This window comes from Erinaceus europaeus, chromosome 14 (genome assembly GCF_950295315.1).
Source record: "Erinaceus europaeus chromosome 14, mEriEur2.1, whole genome shotgun sequence".
In the NCBI taxonomy this organism is placed as follows: domain Eukaryota; kingdom Metazoa; phylum Chordata; class Mammalia; order Eulipotyphla; family Erinaceidae; genus Erinaceus; species Erinaceus europaeus.
The window spans coordinates 49,046,773-49,062,080 of record NC_080175.1 but is presented as its reverse complement, the minus strand read 5'-3'; the positions used below and the strand labels follow the sequence as shown (position 1 = coordinate 49,062,080).

The 15,308-nt window shown below is 40.6% G+C and overlaps 2 pseudogenes; one reads left to right on the top strand and one right to left on the bottom strand.

Moving 5' to 3' along the window:
- Positions 1-606: 606 nt before the first annotated feature.
- LOC132532695 (immunoglobulin heavy variable 1-8-like) lies at positions 607-6,707 on the top strand (annotated as a pseudogene).
- Positions 6,708-11,274: 4,567 nt separating this feature from the next.
- Positions 11,275-13,706, bottom strand: LOC132532663 (calpain-7-like; annotated as a pseudogene).
- Between the last annotated feature and the right edge of the window lie 1,602 nt (positions 13,707-15,308).

Genomic DNA, 15,308 nt, shown 5'->3' with positions numbered 1-15,308 from the left:
CAATACAAAAAGAGGTGAAGAAGCTGAGTAGTTCTACTATGTATAAATACTACAATTTTTGCGGTCATTATGTGTTGTTGGACACTTCTAGGTTTTGGCTACTACAAAGCATGCTACTTTAATGATGGTCATTTTGTAACAACCAGGCTACTCCATCCTACTGGGCCTTAACCAGGAAATCTGGGATTCCCACATAGATATGATGGGACTAGACCTGTAACAGATCCCTCTCTCCACCATCACTGTTCATCTCCATCAGAAACAACACCATAATCCCTATGTGGGCTTCTTTGCTTTGTATCTTCATGCTTTTCAGCCACTAAGTTGCAGAAGCTACAATATTACCAACCTGACATCACTGGACAGATGAAATTACCATTGCGTCCTGTGTCCCCAGATCCCTGTCTCACTTGAGAAAGATAGAAACAGGCTGGGAGTATGGACCCACCTGCCAATGCCCATTTTCAACAGAGAAGCAATTAAAGAAGTCAACCCTTCTACCTTCTGTATCTCATAAAGAACTTTCTTCCATTCCCCAGAGGGAAAAATAATTTAAAACCTTCCTATGGAAGGGGTGGGATATGGAACTCTGGTGGTGTGAATCATATGGAATTGTACCTGTCTTGCCTGACAGTCATATTGATCATTATTAAATCACCAATAAAAAAGGGGGAAAGTGGTGTGCCATGAACATAGGTGTATGCATACCATTTTGAAATAAGAATGTTTGTTCCTTACTGGTATCCAGAAGAAGTATCATTTCTTAGGATAGGCTCCTTCCCAGACTTATTAGAGTCCTCCAGACTGCTCTCCATAGGGTTTGAATCAATTTACTTTGTACCAGCATCTCACGAAAATTTCCTCGTCCACACATCCTCTCAAGCATATGCTGCTATTATCCTTTCTGATATATGATGTTTTCACAGGAGTGAAATGGTATCTCACTTATGTCTTTATATGTATTTCTCTGAAAATCAACATCAAAGGAATAGAGGAATGCTTAATTGTCTTTGAGAAGAATACTTGAATTTCCTTTATTTCATTTTTTAATTCCTTTTTTATTTATAAATTGGAAATGTTTACAAGACTATAGGATAAGAGAGGTACATTTCCATACAAAGACTTCCCCCACTGCTCCATACCCAACCTCATCCCTTGGTAGTTTAATTATTCTTTATCCCTCTTGGAGTTTGGACCCATGGCCATTGTGGGGTTCAGAATACATACTTTATATGTATTTATATGTGTCATTTAATACATTTTTAATTTTTTATTTATACAAAGGAAACACTGACAAAACCATAGGATAAGAGGGGTACAAGTTAGCACAATTCCCACCACCAGGCCTCCATATCACATCCTCTCCCCTGATAGCTTTCCTATTCTTTAACCCTCTGGGAGTATGGACCCAAGATCATTGTGGGATGCAGAAGATTGAAGGTCTGGCTTCTGTAATTGCTTCTCTGCTGAACATGTGCTTTGACAAGTCAATCCATACTCCCAAACTGTCTCTCTCTTTCTCTAGTGGGGAAAGGCTCTGGGGAAGCGGAGCTCTAAGGCACATTGATGTGGTTGTCTGTCCGGGGAAGTCTGGTCACATCCTGCTAGCATCTGGAACCTGGTGGCTGAAAAGAGAGTTAACATACAAAGCCAAACAAATTGTTGAACAATCATGGGCCAAAAGGCTGGAATAGTGCAGATGAAGTGTTGGGGTGTCCTCCATTTTGTAGATAGCTAGTAGACATATTTTAGTTATATTTCAAAGGGCCTATAGCTATGCTAGTGTTTTTGTTTGTTTGTTTTTGCCTGAGCCTGAAATATGATATGCAGGTGGATCCAAGTTATTGTCTGGGGAGATGATGTCATGGCTGGGAAAAGGACCAGAATCTGGATCAGAGAAAAGAGTAGCTCCTTAATATAGAAAAGGGGTATAAACATTGTTGACTGTAAATCCCATTGATCTGATGTGATCTGGGGCCCATAATTAGCTTAGGAGCCTGTGTGAACTCTGCATCCCTCTAGATCTGAACTCAAATTCTGTGATAATGAGTAGGAACATTCCATGCTGCCCCAGTATCGACCCATCTTCCTCAGGTGTATCATAGAGTATGTTGTCCAGCATCCCTTCAGAGGATGGAACATTCTCTACCATTGTTGATGCAAGTTGAGGGCAAGGTCCTATTGGGGCCCACAAAGGGGTCTATTTTGTTGTTCCTGATAGAAATGACCGGTATCAACAGAAATGGTGATTTATTCAAGTTCTAGGCCCATCAAGTCTGTTTGGGAATCTCAGGAATCCCTGATTAGGGCCCCAGCTGGTGGATTGGCCTGACAGTGACTAAAGAGTCACTGTTAAAGTATGCCAGTTTCTTGTGCTTATTCAGCTTTTGCAGTCCTTGCTTTGATAAGATTAGCTTTGAAGTGAGTGAGAGAACTGTAATAGGAGGTAGGTGAGGAGAGTATCTAAGTGGACACTATTTCATTATGAACTTGATACTGTCTCACTACAGACTGTCGTGTATTTTTGCTTTCAGGTATATATTTTGCCCTAATTTATGGATACATGTGAACATATGCTCTATCTAATGGGACCTGGCCTATATCTAGGTCTTGGGACTTTTTTAGGAAGTAAACCTTCTGGAATGGAATTAGAGAATACTATGGAAGGAATGGAATTAGAGAATACCATGAAAGGAATGGTCTCACCTGAGTGATGAGGGTACAGAATTGGCAATCCATGCCTGATGTCTCTGTACACAATCTGAGGTGAAGCATGCTGAGATGGTACTTGTTGCATTGATTAGGTTGGAGTCGGTGGATGCAATATTATTTGGTATGACTTGAGAGAAGCATGCAGGGAAGTAATCCCCACCCCAGAGGTTACAAATTGGGAGAAGCGTAGGCTCTATAGAGGGAATAGCAGATTTCTGTTGTCTTAAGGTTTAAGAAGACAATAGATATTTCAGTAATCATATTGTTTGGCAGTTGGCTTAACTTTGAAAAATTCTTTGATAGGATTTTCTGTATCATACACACCCTCACCATATTTTATATCCTTTGACATTATTTGCATATAGCTATGCCACTGGTTGCTTTTGTTCCCCCTGGACTAAACTTTTAAGAGAGTCAATATATCAAAGACTCAGCCTATGTACTAAAAAGACTCAGTCTATGCTTTAAAAAGTTTGGGACATTCAATCAGTTTTTCCCCTCTCATATTACTTAGTGATTTATATGACTACAAATTGATAGGAGTGTACATAAACACCATTCCTGCCACCAAAAGAATATGTCCCATCCCACCCCTCCTACCTCCTCCGCATGAAACTGAACATGCACCCTCACCCTCCACCCAGGGTTTTTACTTTGGTGCCCTAATACAAATTTAGTCAGATCCTGCTTTGAGTTTCCCTTTCTGTTATTCTTTCTCAACTTATGTTGATGAGTGGGATCATCCCATACTCATCTTTAGTTTTCTAACTTTGCTTACTTAACATATTTCCTTTTAGCTCTGTCCAAGTTGGGTCAGAGAAGGTGGGTTCATTGTTCTTCATAGCTGCTTAATATTCCACTGTGTATATATATACCACAGCTTTCTCAGCCAATCATCTGTTGTTGGGCACCTGGGTTTCTTACAGGTTGTAGCTATTAGGAATTGTGCTGCTCTGAACATAGGTGTACACATATCTTTTTGGTTTAGTGTTATGGATTCCTTGGAGTATATCCCCAGGAAAGAAATTATTGGGTCATATGGAAGGTCCGTGTCTAGCCTTGTGAGAGTTTTCCAGATGGCTCTCCACAGAGGCTGGAGCAATTTACATTCCCACCAGCAGTGCAGAAGGGTTCCTCTATCACCACAGCCACTCCAGCATTTGTTGCTGCTGTCCTTTTTGATGTATAAGATTCTCACAGGTGTGAGGTGGTATCTCAATGTTGTCTTAATTTGCTTTTCTCTGATAATCAGCGACCTGGAGCAGTTTTTCATATGTTTGTGAGCCTTTTGGATCTCCTCTGAAGTGAATGTTTTGTTCATATCCTCTGTCCATTTTTGGATGGGGTCATTTGCATTTTTGGTGCTAAGTTTGCTGAGCTCTTTGTGTATTTTGGTGATTAGTCTCTTGTCTGATATATGGTATGTGAAGATCTTCTCCCATTCTGTGAGGGTTCTCTTTGTTTGTGTGATAGTTTCTTTGGCTGTGCACCCCTTAGCAATCCTGGGTTCATACTCTCAGAGAGATAGAGAATAGGAAAGCTTTCAAGGGAGGGGGTGGGATATGGAAATGTAGTGGTGGGAATTGTGTGGAATTATACTACTCTTATCCTATGGTCTTGTCAATATTTCCATTTTGTAAAAAAAAAAAAACTCTAAAAAGAAAGAAAAATCTTCAACAATAAACAAAATAAAGTACATAAATATTCAAGAAAACTACAGAGTCCCAAACAGAATTGACTCAGACTTACAGACCCCAAGACACACCACAGGTATAATGACAAGGAGTAAGAGTAAATAAATTATTCTGAATTCTGAATGAGAGAAACAAAAAGCTACATAAAGAGGAACACTTTGTTATCAAGGCACATCTCCTCTAAGTATCTAAAAGCAGGAAGTGAATAGAGAGATATTTATCAAGTTCTAAATGAGAAAGGTTTTTACACAAAAATACTCTATACTGCCAGACTATCACTGAGATTATTTGGAGGTGTAGGGTTAATTGTGAAAGCATGGTAAGAGTATAGGGGAACTCCCATCATACAGACGGAGGTCTGTCAGCCTCTCCCTTCCAGAGGTAGAGCATGGAGGGAAAAGCTTTCCTGACTCAGTTCCCCCTTGTCAGTCTCCCAAGTGTCACAGGAACCTACACCCCCTAACACAATTCATTTCCTTGTTACAAGCCAAATGGTTTGCCTGCTTAAAGTTCACTATAGTTCATCTGCTGTGATCACACATACTCCACATAGCACCATTCTGCCTTGACCAAAAGGCTCTTCCTTCCTATTTCCTTAAACCCCTCCTCCACTTTGATCTAACTCCTCTATCATCCTTTGAGGCTCCCCCCCTTGTCTTCTTCTCCCTTCTTGAGATAATTAACATGTCCTTCATTCCAGAACTCTCCCCTCTACCCCTATCAATTCCTTAGAGCCTTCACCATGGGGGTTCTGACCTTCCAAAGCCCACCCTTACCGCCACGTGTAAAAAATGTCCTTTGTTCCCTTCTGCCATTTAAACCCTGCCTTCCATACAATAGATAGATCATTTGTGATTAAAATTGTCTCCTGGTCTTTTTCTGTTGTTAGCCACTAGAGTTAACATGAGAGGCCAGTAAGATGGCTTACTTCTGCTGTGAGGTCCCCCATATGAGTCAGAGCAGGAGGGGTAAATACCTTCTCAGACAAGTGACAGCTGAAAGTATCAATCATCACCAAATCTTCCCTGCAAGATCAAAAAGGGGTACTATAAAAAATTAACAAAAATAATATGTCATACATTCAAGAATAAACCATATGTGAGGCCATAAAGGCAGTGTCAGCAAATGAAGAAACATAAATAAACAATTAACATCAAACAAAAAATAGTAAAAATCCTAATCAAATTGTTTATATTTATCAGTGTCTGACTATTTCTATTGGAAAGTACAACCTGGATTAGCGAGGTCTTAATGATTACAAAATAAAATTTTATGATGACACTAGAACCCTAATCAGCAGGGATTTTTAGGATGTGTTATGAAGTGGAAAGAGTTGGAGCTCAGAGAGTGATTAAGGTCACTGGAGCAGGATTTGGAAAAAAAAACAGTGGTGCTAGGAACCACAGATTCTGATGGCATAGCTCATAGGAGGTACATGATGGGGGTCCCAGTGAGTTGCTTGTCCTGTAAAGGCTGTTCCACTATGTGGAAAGACAGTAGTATAATGTAGAAGCTCTTGTCTTCCAATATGGTGAGGACTTGAAACCTCTCATTCTATTTGCTTACAAAATATGCCGATTCACTGTCCCTTCTGAGACAAAGGAAAGCCTTCAGCTGTAAACCTCTTTATCTTATGAATATGCAAATAATGTCAGATATCTGGAGTTAAATGTAGACCGAGTTGCATCCTGAAAGCATTGCAACACCTACAACTTTCCTCCAGATTATTCATACTACACCCTATATCATGGAGTGAATATGGAGAGTTCTTGTCATAGTCAGCAGTCTCAGCAGGCAAAACTGCCAGTCTTTGGAGGGAGTTGAGGAGCAGAGTCAGTTAAGGGCTTGTATCCACTGCTGTTTTATCCCCACAGGTGTGCACTCCAGGTACAACTGACCCAATCTGAGGCTAAGGTAAGGAAGCCTGGCACATCTGTGAGGGTCTCTTACAGTGCCTCTGGGTACACATTCATTGAATGTGACATAGACAGGGTGTGTTAGTCCCCTAGAAAAGGCCTGGAGTGGATGGGATGGATTAATCCTAAAAATATTTATGCAAAGTATGCCCAGAAGTTCCAGGGCAGAGCCACCATGACTGTAGACACTTCCTCCAACACAGCCAATATGCAGCTGAGCAGTCTGAGTTTTGAGAACACAGCTGTGTATTACTGTGCAAGACACACAGTGCGGAGAAGTGAGGGTGAGCCCAGAAAAAAGAAAAAAACAAAAACAAAAAACCTCCCAGCATGGAAAACAGAGGTGGTTGAAGGTGGTGCTCATAACCAGCAGAGGGCAAGCTGACCACATGGACACACATAACTTATTTGCTTTAGAAACAGGTGCAGTTGGAAATTTAAGTCTATTTTCCTGCCAGAGGCAGGAACTTATTCTCCATCTGTCAGTTACTCAGAATTTTATATTTTTATTTCTGTGTTTGTCTCTTCTATTGTGGAATAAAATAAACATATTTGTAGATTATAAGTTTAGGAATACTCACAGGAACTAAACACAGGACAGAAAAAATAAATAAGTATGTTCAGCTGCTGTTAAGACTGGTCCACAATGAACAGTTTTTCCATTAAGGTGGTAGCTACCTCATAATATTCATATTTAAAGACAGGACTCAGCAGTCTCCATAGTGATTTTTCATGACTAATTGTGGAAAATGACTCTTTATTGCCCTGGAATGATCCCCCAATTAGTGTCTCAATCAATATCATGATTTCCTGGGAGATATTAAAGTTGATCTCCTTACACATACACACACACCAGATAATTGACCAGAGGAAAAAACTTCTGGACTCACATCACAAGTGATCTCTGAATGTAGGATGAATAGTGGACTTTGTGTCACAAACACTGCTTAACATTTAAGAAACATTCACTAAAACATTCTGTATGACAAAAGGAATGGCATCCACATTATGAAAACAAACGTGTTCCCCAAATAAATGCAAATCCAACCCCCTATTTCTTATAACCCTACGCTATTTAATATTTACATCAATGACCTCCCAGAAACTTCTTCAAGGAATTTCATCTACGCTGATGACATCTGCTGTGCAACTCAGGCATCAAAGTTCGACATCCTCGAGGAAACACTCACGAAAGACATGTCTCTGATATCTGATTACTGTAAAAAATGGCGACTAATCCCTAGCACCGCAAAAATGGTATCATCTGTTTTCCATCTACACCATGCCTCAGTCTCGCATGAGCTTAATGTGCAGCTTGGCGATACAAGAATCCAGCATGAAGCCCAGCCAGTCTATCTTGGCGTCACTCTCGATCGCACTCTGTCATTTCACGAACATCTCATAAAAACTGCAGCAAAGGTGGGCACGAGGAATAACATCATTGCAAGACTGGCCAGCTCCTCATGGGGCATGAGCGCTTCCACACTACGATCATCATCCCTGGCATTATGCTATTCTACTGCAGAATACTGTGCCCCAGTATGGTTCCGTAGCCCCCATGTCCACTTGGTCGATTCCAAATTATATTCCTCCATGAGGATAATTTCTGGAACCATCCGTTCCACCCCAGTTCCATGGCTGCCAGTTCTTAGCAACATCGCCCCGCCAGATATTCGTCAGGATGCGGCATCATCTAAGTTCATTTCCCACGTCTACGCTCGACCGGACCTGCCAATATATGCAGATATCTTCGCCCACCCTGTCCAACGCTTGACGTCTCGTCATCCAATCTGGTCCCCTACGCCTACACTGAACTTCTCTGTTCCAGACTCTTGGAAACAGAGTTGGCAGTCAGCTGAGGTAAAGAACAAACACCTCATCACAGACCCCTGCAAGCGTCAACCCGGCTTTGACCTAGCACGTTATGACTGGGCTGTCCTCCCTCAATCGCTATCGAACAGGCCATGGCCAGTGCGCCACTATGTTCCATCACTGGGGAGCCAGAGACGACCCAAACTGCCCCTGCGGCTACAGACAGACTATGACCCACATAGTCAATGACTGCCACCTCTCCAGATTCAAAGGAGGTCTCAAAACTTTACATCAGGCTCAACCTGACACTGTTGAATGGCTATGGAAGAAGGGCAAACGCTAGAAGAAGAGTTGTCCTATTCTAGAAGTGTTTAAGGGAGAAATTAATATTTTAAATAAAGTAAAGTTGTTGGTACATGATTAAAATTCCTCAATTTTCTGCAAAACACTCTCACCCCAACCCAGGTCCTCCACCACCATCATACACAAGCACCTGAAGGCGTCCCTTCCTTCACACAACCCAGATTCCTTTCTTTGGCGCAATAAAGCAAACGCAGTCCAAGATCTCCTTTGTGTTTCCCTTTATATAATTATTTCTCAGCTTATGTCTGTGAATCAGATATCCATACACCAGGGACTGAGCCAAGATGGCGACTTGGATTCTCAAAACATTTTGATTTCTTCCTCTATTTCCTCTATGACCAAGTAGTTGTTAAGTAGTGTATTGTTGAGCTTCCACATTTTGGGACTATTATTAATCTTTTGTTGATTGTTAAGTGTTAGTTTCATTCCACTGTGGTATGAGAAGATTCTTGGGATAATTTCAGTGCTCTTGGGATGAATGACTCTGAAAATGTCCAAAAGTTCTAGTTTATCTAACCCTTCATTTAGCTCCCTCATGTATTTATTGATTTTCTCCTTGGATGATCTGTCAAGTTGAGAGAGTGGGGTGTTGAAGTCCCCTACTATGACTATGTTGTTGTTAATATACTGCTGTAGCTCTTTCAGTAGAAGTTTGATGTATTTAGATGGTTTCTCATTGGATGCATACATGTTAATAATTGTTAAGTTCTGACTGATACACTGAGCATTAAGTAGTGTCCATCCTTATCTTTTTGAATTTTATTTAAAGTCTATCACGTGAGATATGAGAATAGCTGTTCCTGCCATTTTTTGTGGGCCATTGGCCTGTATGACAGTTTTCCATCCTTTCACTTTGGGTCTATGTTTGTCTTGTTGAGTTAGGTGGGTTTCCTGTAGGCAGCATATTGTTGGTTGCATTTTCTGGTCCATCTTCCTACTCTGTGCCTTCTAATAGGTGAATTCAGACCATTGATTTTTATTGATATCAAAGATTTAAGATATTTTAAAGCCATTCTTATAGAGTTTTAGAGTGTTTTGATATATGTCCTATTTATGGTGGTCTGATTGTTTATAGGAAACCTTTCAGAACTTCTTTCAGGGCAGGCTTGGTGATAGTTGATTCCTTCAACTGTTGCTTGTCTGAGAAGGTTTTGATGCCTCCATCTAGTCTGAATGACAGTTTAGAAAGATACAGTATTCTTGGTTGAAAGCCCTTCTCATTGAGCACTTGATAGATATCTTGCCATTCACTTCTGTCCTGCAGTGTTAGTGTGGAGAAGTATGCTGCTAATCTTATGGGTTTTCCTTTATAGGTGACTCTTTGTTTTCTCTCTTGCAGCCTTCAGGATTCTTTCTTTATCCTTATTTCTTTCCATTTTAAATAGGATGTCTCTTGGTGTCTTTAAGTCTGGGTTAATTCTGTTTGGGACCCTCTGGGATTCTTGAACCTTTATGTCTTTGATATTGTCTAGACTAGAGAAGTTTTCAGCAATTATGGCCTGAAGAATGCTTTCTTTTTTCCCATAAGTATTAATATTTTATTCAACTAAAGATAATAGAGGGGAGTCGGGCAGTAGCGCAGCGGGTTAAGCACGTGGCGCAAAGGGCAAGGACTGGCATAAGGATCCCGGTTGGAGCCCCCGGCTCCCCACCTGCAGGGGAGTCGCTTCACAGGCGGTGAAGCAGGTCTGCAGGTGTCTATCTTTCTCTCCCCCTCTCTGTCTTCCTCTCCTCTCTCCATTTTTCTCTGTCCTATCCAACATCAATGACATCAGTAATAACTATAACAATAAAACAACAAGGACAACAAAAGGGAATAAATATAAAAAAAAGATAATAGAGATACAAAATAAGTTTATAAAGTGGAGACAATGAAAAACTCCCCATTAATTTTAATCTTTAAAATCTTCTGATTTTTTATGTAAACTGATAATTTATGCATTGACAGTGATAGTTTGGCAATTTTTCTGAATAAAACCCCAATTTATATACATATATAATTTTCCAATGCATTTTCTTTAGAGTGCTGTTAGCATCAGAGCACTGAGCCACACAGTAATTAAAGTAATTTAATTACTTTAATTTAATACAAATTAAATTGCAATGTCTTCAATGTATCAGATCACTTGCTTCTACCTGATAAAGAAAAATTGCAGTAATGAATATACTTTAGTTTTCTTTACATGGTTCAAAAGGAGACAAGTGTCTGACTTCAACAAATCTCATTCTTGAGCCTGAGCATCTTCATGCTAATTAGTACCTCTTAAAGCTTTATTCTTTCACAACACCTGGGCAACAATAAACCTTTAGAAGTCATAAAGTAATTCAGAATTAAAACCTGTGGTGATGACATGAATCATCTAGTAACTTGTTGCCCAAGATGTAGAGTCACAACACAAGCAGTTTTAACATACAGCATCCTCTGCCAACAAGAAGACAAAGTAAATTATTTCAGATTATACTGGCCTACTCTTCTGCTCAATGAGTCTGAGGTATTTTTCCTAATATGATCTCAGGTGCCTCCCTCAGCAAAAGCATTCAATGATGCTGACTAAGATCAGTCTTTAATCATCTGTGCTTTAATCACATGGCCCCACATGCAAGCCAACTCCATGTTTATACACACCATGGAAATGACCCTTCTAGGTGATTTACAGTAGTTCTGACTACACGCTCCTCACTTACCACTCTGACTTGAGCACCAGATTCCAACTGTAACGCTTTTAGAGATCTAAACCTCTTTTCATGTTTTGTGTCATTTGAAGAGCCAATGACTGGTAAATGTAAAATCCAGAACTGCAGGGCCCTCCATCACTGAAGTTGTGTTGTCTTAATGGGAATAATAATGTCCAAGAAAAAAGTTCCTTCTTGTTTAGGCAGAAACATACTAGTGATAATATTGTAGATCCCAACAGGTAAATTTTCTAATTCCAGGTAACAAAATCCACACCTGTAATCACCACTTGATTTCCTCTGAAAGCCATGGGGGCCAGGGTCTCCAGCTGTGGAAACTGTCACGATCTCAAAGCCAACACTGTATTGCCTTGGTCCTCTCAGCTCAGTTAGCAGTTGTCCAGGCTTTTCTATGTGGAACTGGTAGATGGGGTTATTTTTGTGGGTCTTCTGGAAATTTCCACATCCTCCAGCACTCTGACCACTCCACTTTCCATTAATCTGTTTTGATAAGGTGTATGGTGAAGGAATCTTTGAAAAAGTAAAGCTGCATACTGAATATACCCAGACAGTATAATGGATTGTGTTCTGCTTCTCATATTGAGAAATCACTAATGTAAAAGTATGGGTCCCAGGTGTGGTCAGCTTTATTTCAGTCACATAATGAGGGTTGTTAATTCAAATCCCATAAATGTACAGAGCTGGGTAAGCTGGGTAATAAACTGTTTCCCATCAGTCTTGTAAACAACCATGGTGATAAACTCTCAATTATTTGCAAAATCATCCTTGTCTGTGCTGTGTCTAAGTAAAACCCAAACTGCAGCACCCCTTTGTGGACACTGCACCTCTAGTTTGTATTGGGGATTGTTGGCTAGGCTGTAGATAACATTCACAGGTCCCTGCTTAGCATCCCATGTACTGTGAATACATGTTGATTCTGGATTCCAACTCAAGTAAATTACATCATAATACCGGCAAAGATCATCCCATGAAATTCAGAATATTTCATTATCTATTTTCTGAGCTGTTCGAAGGTCAAAGTTTAAATATTTTTGCAACTCTTGGTCCAGTTTTTTACATCATTCTCACTATATCTTCCTTTCCAATGCAAATGATTCCAAGGATTTTTCAATTGAATAAATCTCAGACCTTTGAACTCTCTAATATCCAAAACATCATATGCACGTGTGGGAACCAGACCCCACTTCAAACATCCTTCAGCTTCAAGCATCATTCCAGAGGATGTAGTAATGAGGTCGTGCCCTTTGTGAAACGTTTGGTAAAGCATCCTGAAAGGATTATTCTTAGTGAAAGTCTGGCTATCTGAGTGCATAGCAATCCTCTCTGGTATCCATCCTGTCAGTGCATGAAGATCCATGTTTGAGTTGGATCCTGGGATATCATAGCCTCCCATGACTTTCATGTATGCCTTTTCTATGAAAGAAACCCACAGTTCACTTTTATTGTTTGAATAATAACACAGCAATTCTCCCTTATGATCAACAGGTCATCAATTATCACCTTTCTGGGGACACCACTGAGGTAAAGTTTCATCATATACTTTCCACATGGATTGTACTCTGGCTCACTATCCTTATTCTGAGGGTAAATTATGCTGGTAATCAAATTCTTATTAAACTGTCTTTCATAAGCTGCACTGATAGCCAGTGATGTCACCAAGGAACAATCTGATACTATTGTCTGCTGTATGCTAAAACTGGATACAGGATAAATCATTGTAGGCTTATTGGTAAGGTCCTCTGGTCGTACCCATTTGGAAAAGTAGCTTTTTGATTAGGTGATAATGGCAGCTTGCCCCATCTATCACAGAAAGGCATTGGGTAGGCAAAACATTCCCTCAGATCAATATTCATAAATGGAACACATTATATACCATTTATTTTTTATGTTGTCCTGAGAACTTCTATTTCTTCTGCTGTATATTTCTGTCCTTGTGCATCACATGACTATGGACTTATAAACGACAGAGGTTTTTCATGAAAAGGATTAGCTCCCAGTGGAAAATGTGTTCTCATTGGAGGTGGGTTTGGTTTAATATTTGTTGATTTGATTTTGCATAATGGTTTGCTTAGTGGTTCACTCAATGCTTCTGCTCTATCTAGTGCCTGTCGAGCCAGCTGCTTCAATTTATTTTGCAGAGTTTTATTAGCAGTTTCATAAGACATTTTCAGGCAGAGGTCGACAGCTTCTGTATACAATTCTATAGCATCTTCAACATTTCCTTCTCATCTTCATCAAAATCTTGTGTAACAAGGAAATGTGGTCACTCTAAGTCCAACTGATGTTTTGATTTCAAAGGATTAACACTCTTTGATTGAACTGCTGAATGTAAAGCTTGAACTCTTTCCAAATATTCAATTTTTTTCCTGACCTGATCCTGCCATCTCAGCATAGATTAAGGCTTGTGCAGCTTCCTTGTAGTAGAACACTGCCTCTGGGTAGCAGCCCTCCTAGTCTCGAGCACCACCAACCTGGCGAACTGCACAACATCCTGCTCTACCGTGGTTGCATCCATGGTGCCCAGCCCATGAGGCCCTGACTCACTCAGGCTCTCAGCGAGCTTGACCACAGGGGCAGGGACTCAAAAGTGCCTCTGAACCAGTGGCTGGAGCTTACTTTCAGTAGTCCGGGTAGGAGTGTGGTCCTGGCCAACTTGACCCACCACTCTACGCCCCCTTGATGGAGCTTGGGCTGCCAGCCAGACCCACTGCCCTGCTCCATGGTGGACACATCGCCACTGCCCTGCCCATTGGCCACACTGTGCATGCACACCTAGCCCTAGGACATTACTCTCCTGAAGAATGCTTTCTTCCCCTCTCCTTCTTCCTTTGGTAAGCCAATAATGCATATATTGTTTCTTTTGAAGTCATCCCATAAGTCTCTGTTGTTGTTTTCAGTATCTCTTAATCTCTTTTTGAGATCTCTTACTTCTTTTTTACTTGTCTCTAATCCACGCTTGATCTTACTAATTCTGTATTCAGCCTCATTTATTCTATTCTCTCTCCCCTCTACTGTTTTCTGGACTTCACCTGTTTAGTTACCCTGTTCTGATACTGTTTTAGCTTGTTCAGCTAGTTGTGTTCTTATCTCAGCTATTTCAGTTTTCAGCTCTCTAATAACCTTGAGATAATTAGTGTTTTCTTCCAGGGTCTCATTGTTTCTGCATTTCTGATCACAATTCTTTCAACTCTTTACTCACTCCTATGATTATTTCCTTAACTAGTGTTTGGATGTTGACCTAGTTATTTTGTGCTTCAACATTTGGGGGTTTTCAACTGGACTCTTGTCTTGGTTAATTTCTCCAATATTTCTTCTTGTTGGTTTAACCATTTTATATAGTATCTTATGAGGTCCCTCTCTCAGTACTTTTCAAATTACTGATCACTCTTGCCTGGATTGACTTGTGTTTAAGTAAGGTGATTAAAGGTTTCACAGTTGTGGAAATTGACAGTTGTTTCAATAGTATTTTAATCCCTCAGTTGGAGCTCAGTGGCTTAAAAGCCCTTTTGTTATTTTTTTTCCCTGTAGGAAGGGGAGCCTGAGGACTTTTAAACTATAAGTAGCCTTCTTAGCTTAATCACTGACTCCTGACCAAGAGATAAAGCAGGGTGAGGCAGAAATAACCCAGTGGTTATGCATAGAGACTTTCACAGCCCCACCGCTTGGCCACCAGCGAGGTATAGTTCTCCTGAGTGTCGGGCTGCACTGCAGAGAAGAGAGAGAGGGGATCCGGAACAAAGAGGGAACACAAATCTTTATTGTTGGGTCAGACGGATGGTCAGGCCACGTGGAGTCAGCCGGGCAAGAGAGAGAACGAGCGCGGAAGTGGGAGGGTTTTAAAGGGCAACAACCAGGAGTGGCATGTCAGGAAAGGATTGGTTGAAAAGGTCACTGTGAGGATATTGCAGGGAGTGGCAAAACCTGAGGGCAAAGACTGCATCTGTATAATTCCCCAACATCTCCTCCTTTTCCTTTATATCTAATGAACACAATAAGAAAATAGAGAATGGAGCAGGCTTAAATGTTTTTAAGGAATGCAGTGCTCAGGTGGGAAGATGTAGGACGTTTTTGTGGGGGAGGGAAGACTAAAATGGCCACCAACCTTGTGAGATTTATG